At 40.7% G+C, this 19527-nt stretch overlaps 1 protein-coding gene across 1 annotated transcript in view; it reads right to left on the bottom strand.

Annotated features, from left to right (window-relative positions):
- Positions 1–19527, bottom strand: part of PTPRT (protein tyrosine phosphatase receptor type T) — a 1472724-nt gene that overhangs the window by 137837 nt on the left and 1315360 nt on the right. The gene's annotated exons all lie outside the window — the stretch shown is intronic.

Genomic DNA, 19527 nt, shown 5'->3' with positions numbered 1-19527 from the left:
AACCACCAAATAATGGCAAATTGAAGTAGGGGCTGAAGGCTGTGGGTGAGGGTTGATCTTAGTCTCATAGCTCAAAAAGGGAAAAAGTAAAGCTAAACTTGATGCATAGTTATTTCCATAGAAATGACAGACCCTCAGGCCCAGATGGGTGTTTACAGCAGTAGTTCTCAAACATTTGTATATACATGAATTACCTGAAGAGTTGAAAATGTGCAGAGAGACTCCTGGAAGTAGGACAGGGCCTGGACCTTTCCTTGCCACCCAGTCCCCCAGGAGATTCTGAAACCAAACTACCAGCTTTGGTGTCATGCAAACTTGGTTTCAGATCCTATCTTTGCCACCTGCCAACTGCAGGGCCCAGGGAAATTCCTTAATCGCTTTTAAGTTCTAAATTTCTTCTGTATACCATGGCAAATAACAGGACCAACCTCACAGTGCTGTGAGGATTCAATGAGATAAAATAAACAGAGCACAATCCCTGGCACATGGTGAACAGTCAACACATGGCCATTGCCATTCTTGTTTTTAGATTATTGTCAACAGATCCAACTATATTCCGAAGTCTGAATCCCCTCTCCAACATCCCACTGTAGAACCCCATCTTTCTCTGAATTGTACCAGTTGATGGTAATTTTGATATCTCACTAGGGAAATGAAAAGTTAAAAAGCTTTTTTATGGATTTGAAATCTTTTTCCCTTAAATTTAAACTGATTGGCCCTAGATATAACACTAAGTATATAAAAATATGACTGACCCTTCTTATATATAACAATTAATTAAAATTTTTCTAAAATTGCCAACATGGTCCCTCTGAGTTTCCTCACCATATACACATTTATGTATAGTTATTATGTTCCTATCACATGAAAGTCCATAGGTTAAACTTTAAATATCTTGAGGATAATTTTCTTTAGGTCTCTTGCTCCATCTTTCCCAGGATTTGGCTTCAAATTCAATCTTGGCCATTTCTCTCTCAATGGTTCTACTAGTGAAAGAATAGATGACCCAGAGAGGTCAAATTTAATACGATACAGGGGATAGTTTTCCAGAATTGAGCCCACCTGATCATGAAGTAGGCTGTTTTGAGAGACAATGATCTCCCTGCTAGAGGAGATACTAAAGGAAAGGATAAATCTAGATGTAGAAGTATTAATAGAGGTGTTCACCTAGGACCAATTCCAGTTTGAGAGTATCCTTAAAACATGAGTGACACGATCTAGGAACAAACTACACCAAAGAATGACAGTTAGCACACTCACATGAGGATAATTTGAGGAGGGCTTATTTATAAAGGGACTATTGACAAAGATGAGAAGAATATAAGGTACCTAAGACATAAAATGGTGACAGGAAATCTGCTAATCACCTGTGGGTCCAAAAGGACAAAAAGAAGGAGCAGGAAATCAGAACCCAAAAGGAGAGCATTGAGAAAAGGCCACCCGGACAGAAGAAGGGGCTTTCTCTTGAGGGACCCAGCTGGTACTACACAACCTTATAGGGAGGGAACCAGAGGTAAAGCTCCCCTCCTCCCTTCCTCTGAATGCCTGTATCAGCTCTCATCAGCTGAACCTAATTAAAAGTCAGTGGTAGCAAGAGATCCTTCTGAGGAAGTTCATATAGGATATGCTCTGGAAGCAGAGGAAGCAGTAGAGAAAGGTAAAGAGTGAATCTGGGTCCAAGAATCTAGACCAAGAAGAGAAAAGATTGACGTTCCTCACATTTGATCATAATTTGAAGACACATCCAGCCTAAAAAATGGAATTCTTCCTTTATTTATCTTTTCAAAGTTGCCCAGGGAGAGAAGGGCACTCGGGAATAGGAACACATCTTTTGGGTGTAATGCTTTGGCCATAGGCAATACTTTTCTACTAGTGAAACTATTTCAGGCAGACAGAAAAACGAGATATGAAGCACTGGATGAGCTGGGTCCTTTTCCCTAATGGCAAGCACTCAGACAGGGGAAGAGGGAACACCAATGAAAGAAAAATGAGTAATTCTGTTGCTGATGACATTTCAAAATTTTATTCTTCATTTATTATCAAAAAGGAGTATGTTTAAAAATGTATATGTGACCTTCTTAATCATAAATTTGAAAAGATATACAGCAAATCCTTTGCCTCCATTCAAGCTCTGCTTACATTTGCCCCAGCAGGAAATAAAAGGAAATTTGATCAGAGAGTTAACTTTAAAACTACAAATGAGTATGTACTGGAGACTTTGCTATTTCCTTGGGGGTAGAACTCCCCACAAATCTCATTTCATTCAGGATAAAATAATATGGAGACAGTTGTCTTAGGCACAAATCATTGGTTACCAAGGCAATAAAAAAAGGCAAAAAGGCCACTGCTTGTATGAAAAATGACATTTTATAAAAATGCTTGAGTAACTCTGAATACCTGTATTTAAAAATGAAAATCTGGACCTGTCCGAAAATACATATATATTTAAAAATTAGAATTATAATTGAATTGTGAAAAATCAAGGATATGACATATTTAGTACTTAGGCTGTGGCTGATACCTATTAGATGTTACTGGTGATAATGATGTTTAATGATTGTCTAAAATGTGTAGACAGGTGTTGGGGCCATAGGTAAAAATAGCTACCAGGTGTAAATGGAAGGACCGTAGAAGGCAATAAAATACCGAAGCACAATTTGGAGTTATGTCTCTATTCTTTCAGAATTCAAAATTTAAGTATTAAACACCCTTGAAGGGACAGCTAGAGTAGCTCAAGTCTCAGTCATGTTTAGACCACATGGGCAGGTGCCAGGTTCATGTTCTTAGTTCCCCCTCTACACACTGCACATGCATATGTGTGCTTGTGATCTTGGCTGGCGGAAACTAAGAGTAAATTGTGGCATGGATACCCTGTTGGGGATGCTTGACTCTCTATTAGTCTCTTTCTCATGGAAAAAAATCTATATAATCTTAAAACTCTCAGTTAGACAGGAAAGTGATATTTATTCTCATAACCAAAGATTTGAAATTACCACTTCACTTTTTTTTTTCTCCTCAAGAGAGAGGAAAATCCAAACTTATGAATAGGGCACACGAGATTCTCAAACTATGGTCCAGGCTTCAACTCAGCTTTATCTTCTACACATATCCCCTTACAGGAAACATAAACTTCACTGACATTCAAATATCACTTTTCCTTTGAGGATTTCTTCTGTTACCCTACATAAAATTGTACTTTTTCTCCTCATGGTTGAGACATCCAATGAACAAATACTTAATCAGCACATACATATATCATTCTCTGCTAGATGTAAGAAGACCATATTTTCCTGACCCGAACTCTCACGAAACATAGACTAATGGCAAAGACAGACATTACATAGATAGAGCAGTAAATATAAAATCACAAAGCTGATGGATGCCAAGAAGAACTATCTGGTGTTATCTGAAAATTAATACATGGCCTGAGCCTTGGCAGGAGATCAGAGAAGGTTTTGGTGCCATGTCAGCAAAACACTTGACTAGTCAAATTGCAGTGATTCAACTTTCTTACCCAAGAGGCAAGCACCTCTTGGGAGAAGGGCTTTTGACTCCTTGCACCTACTCTTCTCCCTCTGAATGTCTGGCACATAGCCAGTGCTCAATAAACTTGTTGCATAAATGTATATTTAAAGGTATGATTTGAAGTGTGGAGAGATGTTTATCCCTCTCTGAACACAAATGATAATAATTTAAAAAGTAGATATGGATAAGGAAAGAGAAGAAAACCCTGCAAACAATTAGTTCATTACCTGGAACATTTGTATCAAGAAATACTTGCAGTTAAGAATGTAAATTAAGTTAAAAAAAAAGTTTCAGGAAAAAAAAATCCATTCGATGACTGCAGTAAGATATATAGCCCTAGCTAGGTGCTACTTTATAGGATACCTAAAGTTAGACTTGTGTTCATGGAAATGTATATATCAGCTGTGTTTGCTATGAAAATATTTAGATTAATTAATATCTTTAGTAATTCAATAAAAAATGGGGGGGGAACAGTATAGAAAGTAAATATAGATACCAGAGACAGTGTGGGAAGAGAGTGGGAGATGGCAGAGGTTAAGAGATAGGGAATCAATGATGGGGAGAAAAAAAGCAAAACATACAGGAAACAAGAAATGGAAAATTATTTGTTAACAATAGTATGTTGATGTGCTTGATTGAGACAATATACAGTGTACTCTGGATGCAAAATCTCATTTTGTATGCTGTAATGATGTACAGTGAATGAAGGTAAACAAATAAATTTAAATAAAAAAATAAATAAAAAATAAAAAAAGAAATACTTGCAGTTAATAACTTAGCATTTCCTTCCCAGAATGTTTGCAGAATTAATAAAATGTTCACAGAAGTTGGATTTTTCTTTTCTCCCTCAGAGCCTACAGAATATCCATAGCTATAGAATATGTTTAAACCTCATAAAATAGTCATACGACTCATGAACTGTCCTATAATTCACGGAATCCTCAGAGCCTTCAAGATTCAAGTAGTACTTACTACACCCTGAACTTAGAATGTTCTCTCCAGCTGGTCTGAGATTCTTGCCAATTGGGTCACACAATCTGGCCAGCAGGGGGTACCAAAAGCTGGTAAAAGAGAACTTGCATAAGCCTATTTATTCCTCCGCAGGGACATTTCCAGAGCTGAAGAAATATTTTAAGACATAGTAATCCAAAGGTTACTGCTTCTGACAGGTGGGGGATGATGTGATGTGACCACAACTCTTGCCATTCTTTCGTCTAACGGATCACTTTGAGGACTCTCTGACCCTTACTTGTTGGCTGAGTGAGGGGTAGATGGCAGGGGATATGATATGCTCATGATACGCTGTGAATCCTCTGCCTTATTCTGAGTACCATTCTTCATAAGGGATAGTGGCAGGTAAAATGGCTCTAGGAAGAGGAATGGAGGGTGCTGGATTCATGTCATGAGGGGAGTGTCTGAAATATCCAGGGATATTTCTCATAGAGAGGGGAAACTAGGGAATGTTCTCTGCACACACTCAGAAGCTGGGATAGTGTGGTCCAGAGGAGCAGAATTAGGACCAGGTTAGCTTGACACAAGGAAGAAATTTCTAACAAAGTACATCTGCTTAGGTCCCTTTTGGAAACTTCTAAAGCCTGAATTGGCCTTCTAAGATTGTCTTCTTTGGAAATCTCTCCCCCTTTAGAAGGCTCAACTCAAATGGCCCCTACTCTTGGAAGTTTTTGTCTCCTCCTCCAAATGAGAAGTTCCTTCCTTAATGAGTTGGACAAATATTAAGTTGTCAGAAAAGTCATGACTTATTTTTTTCTGTTTTTCTATTTAAAAAGTGTCAGGACTTTTCTGACAACCCTCTAGTTAATGGGCATCTACTTTACACCAGGGATTGTTAGATGGCAGGAGATCATGCTACCAAAGACCCAGACATGAATCTTGCTTGTAGAGGTTTTCAGAAGTACTGAGCTTCCCAGCATTAGAAGAGTTCAGGTAGAGATTGGGAAACTACTCGGAAAGGACGTGATGGAGAATCCCACCATCTCGGTCCTGCAAAATTCTTGACCGTGTTCTAGGTAGAAAATAGAAGAACCCAGACAACTGGGGGTAGTCTGGGAGGTTCCATTTAGGGCTTTTCCCTGGATGTGAGAAGCCATGCCACTCTCTGGGGCAACGTCAATCAGGTATTCCTCCTGTTCCCCCATAGGGTTCTTTCCCTGGCTTATTCTCTACTGGCATCTCTAGACATACTATCTTGGGAAAAGATCAGAGGATCTGAACCCTGGAGCCAGAGAGATAGCTCAACTAGAAGGTGGAGAGAAAAGCAGAGACCAAAAACAAGCAAAACACACACATTCACACACGTACTCATAAGTGAGGCCCTGTTCCTATTAAAAGCAGACCTTGTCGGGATCAGCAAATGGTGAATGGTTGTGTTGCTGGACTTCCACATGGCAAACCGCGGTTTGAGTCTCAGAAGTGGCAACCTAAAACTCATTCTGGGCACATGTGTGTGCATGTCCAAAATCCTGATAGGAAAATTGAAGACAAAGGATTGTGGCATGGTCATCCCTCTTGGGGGGGGGGAATTTCTCGCTTTCTGTTCTTTTTTTTTTCTTTTTTTTTTTTTTCTGTCTCTCTCTGTGTCTCTCTGGCAAGGGCACATACCCTATAGCAAAAATGTTTCTAGAAAAAAAAAAAAAGCAGGCCTTGTACTCTTCGAAGGACACTCTATGCTCCCATGACTGGATCCATAGAGCTATGCATCTTAACTGGAAGGTAGCTGTACCATCTTCTTATTTTATAGAAAAAGAAACTGAGATCTGGACAGAGGAGTCACCTATCCAAGGCACAGGGCACATAGGTGGAAGACACATGATTCAAATCCAAACTGTGCTTTTTGCCTGCAAGCTCAGGACACCTATTCCAGAATTCCTTCTCTCTCTTTTTTTTTCGAAAGATTTTTTTTGCTATAGGGAGCGTGCTCGCCAGACAAGACAGAGAGAGACAGAGAGACAGAAAGCGAGAAATCACCCCCCCAGGGGCGATGGCCACGTCACAATCCTTTCTCCTCCTAGGATCTTGGGCACATGCACATATGCACCCGACATGAGTTTTAAGCCACCGGGTCCAGGCCGCGAACTGCGGTCGACTACGTGGGAGTCCAGTGGCATAGCCATTACACTAACTGCTGGTTCCGAAATAAGTGATTTTTTAAAAAGAGAAGGAATTCTCGGGAGAAAGGATTGCGGTGTGGCCATCCCCCCTGGGGGGTGATTTCTTGCTTTCTGTCTCTCTGTCTCTCTCTGTCTGTCTGGCAAGCGCACGTGCCCTATAACAAAAACCTCTTAAAATTATTTAATTAATTTTATTTATTGTTATTTAATTTGCTCCAAGGCATGTGTGCAAAAGAGAGAGAGAGAGAGATAAAGCACGTTACCAGGTCTGGGACTTGAACCACAGTCTGCCATGTTAGAGTCCAGTGCCTTAACCACCATGACACCTGCTGGCCCAGCATTCCTCCTATCTTTTAAGGATAAGATTAGTAATGCAAATTCAGTCCATGGCATACATGACTCTAGTCTTACAAATGTAGCAAAACTCTGTTAATCCAAACCCCTCTAACTCAGAATTTCCATAATTGAGGCAGAGGCAGGGTTATATTACAGAGTCAATAGTAAATGAAGATATGGACGTGTGCAGGATTTAAAGGAGAATACAGGCTTCCCCTTGTGCTAGAAGGCAGGATGGCACAGCAGTAAACACACTGGCTTTGGTGCCACACAGCCTGGCATCACAAGCTGGCTCCATCCCCCAGACTGGCTGTGTGAGCTCTCACAAGTTCCTCATCTCTCTGCATGCCAATTTCCTCTTGCCTACAGAACACAGGATATAGTAGTATTTTCCTGTAAAATGGTTATTAGGAACAAATGGTATGTTACTAACAAAGCACTTGCCCAAGGCGTGCACACAGTAAGCACTCAATAAATGCTCTCTGATATAATCATCTTTTAAATGCAGGAAATAGCCACATTAATGTAAATGACTTCATTATTTATTAAATACGAATCCTTTAATGCAGATGCCCTGAAGAATGACTTTTCTCTAAAAACATCCGCTGATATATTCTATAGTCAACGCTTCTCAACCTTGGCTGCACAAACCATTTCGGGAGCTTTAAAAATTACTGATGAGATTCTAATTTAATTGGTGTGGGGTGCAGCCTGGGCAACTGGGTTTTTAGACACTCTCCAGATTATTATAATGTGCCACCAAGCTTGAGTCCCACTGATGTAGAACAGTGGTTTTCCAAGTGGAGTCCCTGGACCGCAGCATTGGCTTCACCTGGGAATGTATTAGCACTGCAATTTCCCTGGCCCCTCCCCTGACTTACTGAATCAGAAATTGCAAGTGATTTAATACGACTTCAGGTAATTCTTATCATGGCCAAGTTTGAGAACCACTGAGCTAGATGAACCCACTCTCCAGCTGGTCTGAATTAGTGAGGAGTGCTTATCAAGTTTCATTAGTGCAAATGCAAGCCCAGGGCTGGGTGTCAGTCCCAGATCTCCAAGTATCTCACCAAGTTGCCATAAGCCCCTTTTCCTCTCTCTGGGTCCCGACTTCACTATAGGAGAAAACTGGCGTCTAAGAACCATGGCAAGAACTGATGTATTTTAAGTGAGAGTTATGGGTTGATTAGTACCATAAAAATGAGCAAAGAGTAAGGACTTTCTTCCTTTTTGCTTATTAACTTATTGGACAAATAGTGACTACGCATCTACTTTACACTAATGGCTGTGAGATGAAAAGAGACATGATATGCAAAACCAGACATGAATCCTGCCTGTTTACGCTTTTGGAAGTATTGGGCTTCCTGTTTTGGGGGGCATTTAAGTAGAGGCTGGGAAACCACTTGGAAAGAGGCAAAAAAAAAATACATTGTAATCAGTTAAGATAAGGTCGTTAGGGTGGTCCCAATTCTAATATGACTGGTGCCCTTAGAGGAAGAGATAGACATGGGAATATCGTGTGACAACAAAGGCAGAGACTGGAGTGATGCAACCGCAAGCCAGAGGACACCAAGGACTGATGGTCATCATAGATGCTAGGAAGAGGCATGGAAGGATTCTACCCAAAGTTTCAGAGGGAGTGTGGTCCTGTGCACACCTCAACCTTGCACTTCTAGCCTCCAGCACTGTGAGAAAATAAATTAAACCACCCAGTTTGTGGCACTTAGTTACAGCAGTCCAAGGAAACTAATTCAATGACCAGAAAGCAATATGTCCCAAGTTAATTTCAGTTATTTAATAAACACTAAAATAGCACTTATCCATGTCAGGCACTATCCGTGCCTTATACAACCATGACGTATTAAGTTTTTAATTCTCTTAATAACTGCATGAGTCAGTAGGATGACTATCACCATTTTGCTGATGAAAAAATAAGACAGAGCTGAAGTGATTCATGGAAAGTCACCCAGGCTTTCAGAGGCAGAGCTGGGATTCAAACCCAGGAAGTCAGGCTTCTGAATGTTCTTGAAGATTCTTTGTTAGGTCATATTCAGTCAAAGACCCACGACATTATCTACCATTGCTCCAGCACTTTCACAGCTGGCTCCTTTCCTCCCAGGCAAACACACACGCATGTACATTTACTCATATACACAGCTATCTGCAGCCAGAAATCTCACATTTACACCTGTTCACACCTTCCAGCATTGCACATACTTTCTGATCATTGCCTCTGTTGGGTACTAATTCTGGTACAGAGCTGTCAAGTCCTTCCTCTTTTACTCCCAACACCCTGGTCTGAAGATTTTCCACGCAGCCTCCAGAATGGCAAAGTTACTGCACCACCACCACCAGCAGCAATCAACACAATTTGAAAGGCCGAAGAACTTGGCCACCACCCATCACCTCCATCCCTCTGCTGTCTGTGGGTGCTTCTACTTGTCCACCTATGCCTCTCTCTCTTTTGTTCCTGAATGGACTCTCCTGTGTACCATTATTTTTTTGCACTCAAGGCATAGTCTGACCTGGTTGACTATCCTCTGGAGCAGGTAAGGAAACAAGCAGAAGACCCAAGATAGACATGAGGGCTTTTGGTCACCAGACACAGAGCCACGCTGTCCCTTGGGCTCTGAAGCAGGTCAAGTGGGAACAATGCCAGACTGCCTGGGTTCAAGTTGTGGATCCACGTTTATTAGTTGTGTAATCTTGGGCAATTATGTAACTTTTTTGTAACTCAGTTTCCTCATCTGTTCAATAGAGATAATTATAGTGAATTCTCTTGGCAATGCTTCCAAGTATAAATATTAAAATACTTACACCAGATATGCTCTGTATTAGTGTTTGTTAAATAACAGACCATGAGAAGGGAATAAATGCTTTGCAGCAAAGTAAGGGAAAAATCAATGCATCAGACTGTGGGATTTGCCCTGAATACTCTCAGGCCACTGAACTCTGAATCCCGAGCTGAGCAGACAGCCTAGCCTCTCTGTTCTTGGTACTGTGGAAATGCCATGGACTTGGCTCTAGACTGAGTTGGTTATAACCAGCTATGTAATCATGATCAAATCTTCATCTCAGACCACAATGCTCAGTTTTCTCATTTATAGAATGGGATTTCATTATACCCTAGTTTGAAAAGATACTGTGATGACTAGAAATAATAAATGATAATTCCTTACCATGGTCTTTGACATATAAATAGCTCAACAAATGCTGGCTCCTTTTTCTCCCTTCCACTTCCTTCCTCACCTCTTGCAACATCCCCAACGTAGATGTATAGCTCTTGACTGCCCAACTCCAGTGACAGGAACTCATCATTATGGGGGCAGCCCCTCCCCAGGAGAACAGCTTCCTCTATGGGGAGGTTCTGAGCTAAGGCTGAGCTGAATGCCAGTAGAGTTCATACCTCCTGAAGCACTCCCCAGAGACCTCTCTTTAGTCTGTCTGCTGTGTCCCCATAAAGCTTCTATGTGAATAGATGAATGATCATGAACCCTTCTAGTTTTATATCCATTAACCCCTTCTGAGCAGTCTCTCCTGGTTACCGAAGCTCTCTAATTGTTCCTTCGTAGCTCAGCAAACCTCCCTCTACATCCTACATTCTCAGATCTTTGTTCAGATCTCCTGTCAGGACTCTGAGTATGGTCTTCCTCTTACAAGCCCATACCTGCCTCCTTTTACCTCCACCCACCCAGGACCTTCAGTCCACATCTAGAAATATTTCCTCCTTGCTGGATGGCCAGTCCACATGACTATGGCTCCTGCTACACTATAACCACAAAGCCAGTCGACCTCTATCATTGCCAATTCCCCAGGGCCTGCACAAGCAGGTATTCAGTAAACACTTGGTGAATTAATATCAGATGATCACAGATTGTTTAAGTTCCATTCCAAACATCACTTCGTCCAGGAAACCTTTTCTGACCACTCCCTGAGAAGATATACCTTACTTCTATTTGGTATCCATGTAATTTACCTGCCAGCTCTCAAAATCCTTCATTAAAATAAATCTATGTAATATACATTTCTTCTAGCACCTCGTTCACATTGGCACGACGTTGCAAAACCCTTGAACATGCTTACTGATTGAATGAATGATACTTTCCATTCCGTCACTCCTTATGCTCTGTCCCATATTTAAAGCCTTTCTATGACTTAGACTTTACCTTTTAATCTATTTTTGCATAAAGCACCTGTACCTGAGTAGGTCCTATCACTAGTTTCTGAGCTGGCTTTCTTCTGCAGATGGTACACAGCAATGATCCTCAAACGTGGGCATGCATCAGAATCACCTAACAGTGACTGTGAGGTTCCAATTTGGTAAGTCTAAATTAAGGCTAGAAAATGTGCATTTCCAGGTTCCTAAGAGATGCTGGGCACTATGCTCTAAGAGCTACTGTCTGAGCAATGTCAGCCTCCACCCCACAGGGGAGATACCAGTTATCTGCTGTCTTTTTTTCCATCAGGCCTCTTAAACCTTATTCCATTACCCACTCCTAAAACTGCCAATGGGCATAAGACCATATACTTTTAATACAGGATTACCATTTTTTTTCCTGGGACTTTATCTTAAGGAATAATAATAATAAAAAAGGAAATATGTGTGTATCACCTAGGTAACACTGAAAATACAACTTCGCAGGTGCTAGGTTTTCCAACGTTGGCACTGTTTGTTTGTTTGTTTGTTTATTGCTGTAAGGCACATGTGCTTGCCAGAGACAGACATATACACACAGAGAGAAACAGAGAGAAAGTGAGGAAGCACCCCCTAGGGGAAATGGTCACACCACAATCTCTTCTTCCTCATTTTCTTCCTGAGACTTTGGATGTGCACGTATATATGCCCAGCATGTTTTTCTTTCTTCTTGAGAAAAAAAAAATTTTTTAGGGTGCATGCACTCACCATAGAGACAGACAAAGACAGAGAGACAGAAAGCAAGAAATCACCCCCCAGGGGGTATGGTTACACCTCAATCCCTTTTTCTTCATTCTCCTCTCAGGATTTTGGGCATGCACGGAAACATGCCCAGTGTGAATTTTAAGCTGCCGGGTCTGGGACTCAAGCCGTGGTAGACTATGTGGGAGTCCAGTGATGTAACCATTACACCATTTGCTGTCTGGCATTTTTTCAAGCCACCAATTCTGGGACTTAAACTGCATAGCTGGCCATGTGGGATCCAGTGCCTTATCCACCACTCCACGAGCTTGCCCTATTACTGTTGCTATTTTGGATTAGATAATTCTTTGTTCCCTCTCTCTCTCTCTTTCTCTCTCTCTCTCTCTCTCTCTCTCTCTCTGTGTGTGTGTGTGTGTGTGTGTGTGTGTGTGTTTGTGTTTGTTGGGGGCTTACCTGTGCATTGTAGAAAGTTTAATAGCATCCTTGACCTCTCCTCTATGGATGCCAGTAGTTCCCTCCACTTACAGGTATAACAATCAAAAATGTCTCTGGACATTGCCAAATGCCCTTTAAGAGGCTGGGCAGAATTGCCACTTCCACTGGTATATACACAGAATGTAACATTTGACAGATATTACCATGGACTCTGTGTCCTGAAAACAGCTCGAATTCACAACAGTTCTGTTTGGGACAACACTGCAGGTGGTGATTACTTTGTTTTATAGGTGAGAAACCTGAGGCCCAAAAGGGTTAATTCTAAACTCATAAAACAGGTAAAAGGAACAAGTGGGATTTGAGCCCAGTTCTTCAGCCTGCAGAGCCTGTTCTCCCCTTCACTGTACTCTGCTGTTTCCCTTTAATAGCAAACAATCAGTTATAGCCTTGTAAATGTCTAACAACAGGGACTGGTTCAATAAATTATAGTATATCCCCTGGATGGAATATTATGCAGCTATTAAAATGATGGAGTGCCATTAAAAATGAAAACTATGTAACAACATGGAAAAATGCTAACTGGATTACATTAAGTTAAAAAAAACTAGAAAATAAACTGTATCTACATTGTGATTACAACTGTGAGAAAGTCTATCTACATGTGAATGGCTGCTATGCTAGACTGATGATATGAAAGATAATTTTCCTTTCTTTTTGATATCTATTGTTGTTATCAGATTGTCTTCATGATCCTTATTTCTAAGTAATAGCAGGGCAATAATGCAATTCAAGACCTTAGGTTTGCCATAGGTTCACTTTACATCTGAATTAGTGAACTCAATGTTTCTCTAGGCCCTTTGTGTCTGGTGAGGGTTGATATAATCTTGCCTTTCTCCCAAGTGGCACTGTTGGTTGTATTTCTGAGACCAGGTCCTTTTTCTTGCACTGACCAACTTCCCCCAAGCATAGCAAGCAGGCAGTGCAAAAGAAAACAACTCTGAAGGCATCAGGGTAGGTTACTCAGGGAGCCAGGACTATTAGGAAATGCTGTTTTAGAGTAGCAGATGCATCTGTCTGTCAAAGGGTACTGAGCGGTATCCTAGTTTCATGCATTATTCATCAAGAGTGGCCTGGCACCCTAGCCCGGCTGTGCGAAAAAACTCTTGCAACAGGAACATCTGATGAACTGATCGGAATGTCAAAATGTCATTAAGGATAAATTAATGGATGTGTTACTTTGGCTGTAAGAGGCAGTGCCAGCAAGACCACAGGCAGCCGGCGGGCTGTTCTCCAGCCCAAGACAGAAGGCGTTTGCAATAGAGATTCATAGTCTTTATGCAACGTGAGGTGCTTTGCAGGGAGAAGAATAAACAGAAATGCTCCAGCACTTAAGTGCTGTAAAATCACAAGCAGGAGATAAATTAATTAGTGTACACTAGGAAGGCGGCTGGTCTGTGCACTCCTGGGGAAGGCTAGAATGGATGGCACTGGGTCGGAGATGACAGGTCCCAATACCAGCCTTCTAAAGAAGCAATTGAATTAAATGTACAGTCATAAACTGTGGCTGATGGAAAGATAAGTCTGGTCTGGATTTGTTTTTTCAGGGTTACTGTTTCTGTCTACTGCTGCAAGCTCTTTGTGTCTGTGGGTCAAGTGTCTTAGGCCACTGGAGAGACCGGGGAACTGGTCTTACCTATAATGCCATGGGGTAGAGGGATGTATCACAGTAACTCAACATAGGAAGGAAGTTACTACAGTAACTCATGGGGAAGCCTGAACTCTCCTGTGCCATCCTAGATCAGGGTGGTCTGTTCTCCTGTGATGAGAATCATTGTCTCACATTCAGCCTGTTCCGTTGTTAGCAAGCTTTTCTTTAGGCTTCCCTAGCATCTTCCTTCTTGTACCTGAACAATAAAAACAACAATATGAATAGCTAGTGCTTATTGTGTGCTTGGTAGGTGCCAAGCACTGGGCTCTAGTCAAGTGACAACCTTGTCTTGTAGTAACCCTGTTTTACAGTGTAGGAAAGTGAAGGTCAGAGACAGTAAGAGATATGTTGAAGATCACACAGCAGATCTCAGGCAGAGCCGAGATCCAAACCTAGGTCTGCCTGAGGCCACAGCTGGACATCTTAACCTTTACACAAGTCTTACACATTCCAGGTCTTATAATCTATAGTCATTGGAAATGGATCCTGGCGTTCAGAGCAACTTGGACGACGAGAAGGCAAGATGGATGGGAACTAATATGGAGAGCATCTCTGGCACTTTACTAAGCCCCTGTCTTGGGCCATCTAACTCATCTTTCAGCAACAGCCCCTTCTGCAGGACACAAATGGTCATTTTCCCACTTAAGATTCCTCTTTCCTTATTTCTTGCTATTTAAAAAAATTCTTTATTTGTGTGTGTATATGTGTGGGTATATATGGAGAGAGTCATCAGAAAAGTCATGGCACATTTTTACATTAAAAAAACAGAAAAATACATCATGACTTTCTGAATATATATTATATATACACACACACACACATATACACGTATATATACATACATATATATATGCACATAGTTATATATTTCAATATACAAAAATCAGTTTTATTTCTATATATTGGCAATGAAAATTAGAATATGAATTTTCTTAAATGATACCATTTATAATAGCATGCAAAAACAAAACATGCATGGAAAGTACATGTCAAAAACCACAGAAGAGTAATGAAAGAAATCAAGGAAGAGTCATACAAATGAAGAGACATACCATGTTCTTCTTATCAATACTGAGCTGGAAGACTCAATATTGTTAACAGGTCAGTTTTCACCAAATTGAGCTACAAATTTAATGCAAGTCCAATCATAACCCAGTAGGATTTCTTGCAGATATCAACAAGCTGAAATGCTGGTGCACAGTTATTTTAAAGAGAGAAAGAGAGGAAAAAAAGCCTCTAAACCTTATTTGTTTATGTGTCCAGAAAATGTAACCTGAAACTTATCGTCATGTTAAATACTATACATATTACTCATGCAGATACTTTTTTTTTTTCAGAGAGAGATTTTTGCTACAGGGCACATGTACCCCAGAAAGGCAGGGAGAGACAGAGAGACAGAAAGTGAGAAATCACTCTCTGTGATTGCGGTGATGGCCACACATGCACATGCGCCCAGTGTGAGTTTTAAGCTGCTGGGTCTGGGACTTGAATCTTGGTCAACGATGTGGGAGTCCAGTGGCATAACCGTTATGCCATTGGCTGGTCTCACCCATGTAGATACTTTTAAAAATAAAGTTATTTGTATATGTCTAATGTAGTTAAATTTGAATAAAATCATCTGTGGGTGGCACCATCCTTTTCATAAGAGCTTAAAAACAATAACATATTAAAAGACAAAGCTGTACTCGGGACCAGCAGATGGCATAATGGTTACATCACTGGACCTCCACATGGTCAACTGTAATTACAGTCCCAGACCTGGAGGCTTAAAACATGCTGGGTGCATGTGTATGCATGCCCAACATCCTGAGAGGAGACTGGAGGAGAAGGGATTTTGGGGGCAGCCATTCCCCCAGGAAGTGATTTGTCACATTCTGTCTCTGTCTCTCTAGCAAGCATACATGCCCTATAGGAAAAATCTCTCTTTAAAACAAGAGAGAGAGAGAGAGAGAGAGAGAGAGAGAGATGTGCTTAACAAAGTTAAAACTGGAACTTAGAGGCCTGATTAAAAAATAAAAAAAACATGAGTCAGCTCTGTAACCTAGTGGTTAAGGGAATAGGATCCCACATGGCTGATGGTAGTTTGAATCACAGTCTCAGTGGCTTGAAAAATATACCAGGTACATGTGTATGTGTATCCCCCAAATCCCAGCAGGATAAAGAAATGGAGGGGGGGAGAGATTGCAGTGTGACTATGCTCTATTGGGGGTATTTTCTCTCTTTACCTTTCTCTGTCTCTCTCTGGTGAGCTCACACATCCTTGGGGGGTAGGGGGAGAACCCATCATGACAAAACAAACAAATAAAACACCAAACCTTATCTTCCTTAATCCTTTTCCTGTTTCACAATGCAGATTATAAATCTCATACCAATTATAAGACAATGAATACTCTTGTTCCTGTTTTATTCTAGTCCCATTTATACAATGAATGTATTTAAAGGATAAAATGCTTGATACGGGATTTTTGATTTTCCTTTTCCTATTGTAATTTGGAATGATGGTTATAAACATTCAGATAATGACCAATTTTAGATCCAATTCACTACATATTCCACCTGGTCTCAGAACCTTAATATGCCTGTCCCGGGGGCAAAGGCTATAGTTTTTGTACATTTTGCTGTCATGTAAATTAAGTAGCCTCTTTCAGAATCCTTGCCAGAGCTAGCTTCCAATCCATGATAAGAACACAGCACTAGTTACTGGTAACTCTTTGTTCCATGAAGCTTTTTTTTCTTCCTAAGACCAGTGCCCCCGGGGTCAATTCTGAGCCATAATTTTCTTAAATTAAAAATGACACTTTCTCATTGGAGTGACTCAGACTTCATGAAATACCTTGTGAAAGTGCCCTGCAAAATGCAAAACAGAAGGAGATGGAATAATATAAAGCATAAAATATAATAATAATAATAATAAGATGTGTGGAATGCCTATCATTACAGAGAGAAAACTAGATGCAGTGTATACATCACATTCTCTTATAGTAACCTGGTAAATCACTGTTTGAGGGCCTTAAAAATGGGATAGGGGGACCAGCAGATGGCATAATAGTTATGTCACTGGACTACCACAGAGTCAACCACAGTTCAATTCCTAGACCCGGTGGCTTAAAACTCATGCGTGTATGTGTGTGTGTGTATGTGTGTGTGTATTATATATTAAAACTCAAGGGTGTGTGTGTATACATATATAATTTCTTGAGCAAACTGTCCCCCGTGTAGACGGTTTGAAAACACCTGCATGGTAATAGAGTCAGTGCGTACACTTTGCATCAACCATGGATCTCCTGGAAAACCCTTAGATCCCACACTTTCATGGTAGTTTTGATGTATAAAGAAAAGATAAGTAGTTTGAATCCCAGTCTTATTAAAAAAAGAACAAAATGACATCTCATATCAACCAGATCTCAGCTTAAATTTTTCACCAAAAGGTCTCCTCATGCAGTAAATGCTCAATTAATAAATGAAATTTAAAGAGAGAATAAAATAAAGATGCCGAGCTTTTCTCCATTCCTAAAAACGTGCATTGTCCCTAAGCTGTTTTGCAAAACCAAACAAGACTTCCTAAGACTTGAGAGCTCAATTTGGTTTATAACCTTAATAAAACCATATTTTTACTCTTTTACAAAAGTCAAGTCTCCCAGTAAAAACAGGGTTTTGACCACATTAATCTTTTCATTTTCTACTTAAAAAAAAACATGGGTAGCTGTAATGTCCTCACCAATTCCCACCCTCCCAGAATGCTCTGCATAGTGGTTCAAAGTCATTGGAATGAAAAATTGCTCAAGAAAGCTGCTCAGCTAATGTTCTTTTATTCTGTTCAAAAGGATTTTTCATCAGCAGAATTACTGGGCTCCTTGAGGTTTCAGTGATGAAGAGATGCTTCTGAATAAACATTTCTTAGGAGATTAATCATGGCTGAGGGGTCTTTACTCCCTGTGGTGGTACTAAAACCACTATGAGGAATGATTGTCTCAAGAAATGAAATGCTATTGAAATATTATGTCTGGGGAATTTTTGTCATTCATTAAATGGTCTCTCTCTATATACAGATAGCTTAAGGATCGTATACCTCACTATCTAAAAAAGAAAACAGTGGTGTCTAAAAATCACCCTATCTTCTGTGGACTTTATCCCCCAAACTCGGGTTCCATCATCATAAAGCCACTACTATCTGAAGATACTATGGGACCAAATTCTAAACTGAGGTTCTGGGTCAAATGACCAGATCAAGTCTTCATGCTGCTCTTCTTTATTTGATGACCCTAGCTTCTCAAGCTCTCCCAGATGGGTGATTCTCAACCATGGTTCAGATTAGAATAACTTAGAGAGGGGACCAGCAGGTAGTGTGCTGGTTAAGGTGCTGGACGCTCCCACATGGCTGACCATGGTTCTAGTCCCAGACCTGGTGGCTTGCTTTCTTACTTTCCCTCTCCCTCCCTCTCTCTGTGTCTATCTCTGGTCATATTAAAAAAAAATGAATAAATAAATAAAATAACATTTTTTAAAAAATCTTAAAAACAAAACAAAACAAAACAAAACAGAATAACCTAGAGAACTTTAAAATGTCTAGGCACTAGGGACCAGCAGTTGGTGTAATGGCTATGTCACTGGACTCCCATGTAGTCGACCATGGTTCGAGTCCTGGGCCCAGTGGCTTAAACTAACGCTGGGTGTGTGTGTGTGTGTGTGTGTGCTCAAGATCCCAAGAGGAGAATGGAGAAGAAGGGATTGAGGCATGGCCACATTCCCCAGGGGTGGATTTCTTGCTTTCTGTCTCTCTGTCTCTCTCTGTCTTTCTGGAGAGCATACTTGCCTTATAGCAAAAACCTTTAAAAAAAAAAAAAAACAGTCTAGGCACTATCCTAGATGAGTTGAATAAGTTCTTTAATCTTTTTTCTCTAAAATTTATTAACTAAGTCTTCTATAAATTAGAGAGACTGAGAGACAGGGAGGGACAGAGAAACAGCACCCCTAACAGGGTCTTGATGCCACAGTCTACTCCCAGCTGCAGCCAGCTGTGGGTTGCAGGCATGCACATGTCTACTGTACTCAAGCAAGTCTCCATATGTGAACCTGGAACCTTCCCATGCAGAGTGCCATGTTTTACCAGTGTGCCACCATGAGACTCTCCAACCTTTAAAGTTGTCACTTGTGGTTCCCTCCCTACCTGAATGTGTTGCCTTCTCCATAAACAACTCCTTTGAGTTCTTTTTCCAGGAAGGAGGAGATATTTCCAATAAGACTCCTGAATAGAATAGCCCTTCCTGCATTCTAAGAATCTTGACTTTTTAAAGGAAGATTTTGATAGCCACTGCACAGAGAATAAGTTTCTCTCTCAGCTCCTGTATTTGGAAATGGCCATAATATCCCAGCTTCAACCTCAGCTCTTCTACTTTCCACTGGTCTACAAAGTTTTCTTGTATAAAAGTGACACTGTCTACGCCTGTGTTTCTGGCTAGAATAATTTACTGTCTTTGAAATTTCTTGTTATTACCAGC

The sequence above is a fragment of the Tupaia chinensis genome, unplaced genomic scaffold (genome assembly GCF_000334495.1).
Source record: "Tupaia chinensis unplaced genomic scaffold, TupChi_1.0 Scaffold000216_1, whole genome shotgun sequence".
Taxonomy (NCBI): domain Eukaryota; kingdom Metazoa; phylum Chordata; class Mammalia; order Scandentia; family Tupaiidae; genus Tupaia; species Tupaia belangeri.
This window is presented reverse-complemented; position numbering and strand designations above follow the sequence as displayed.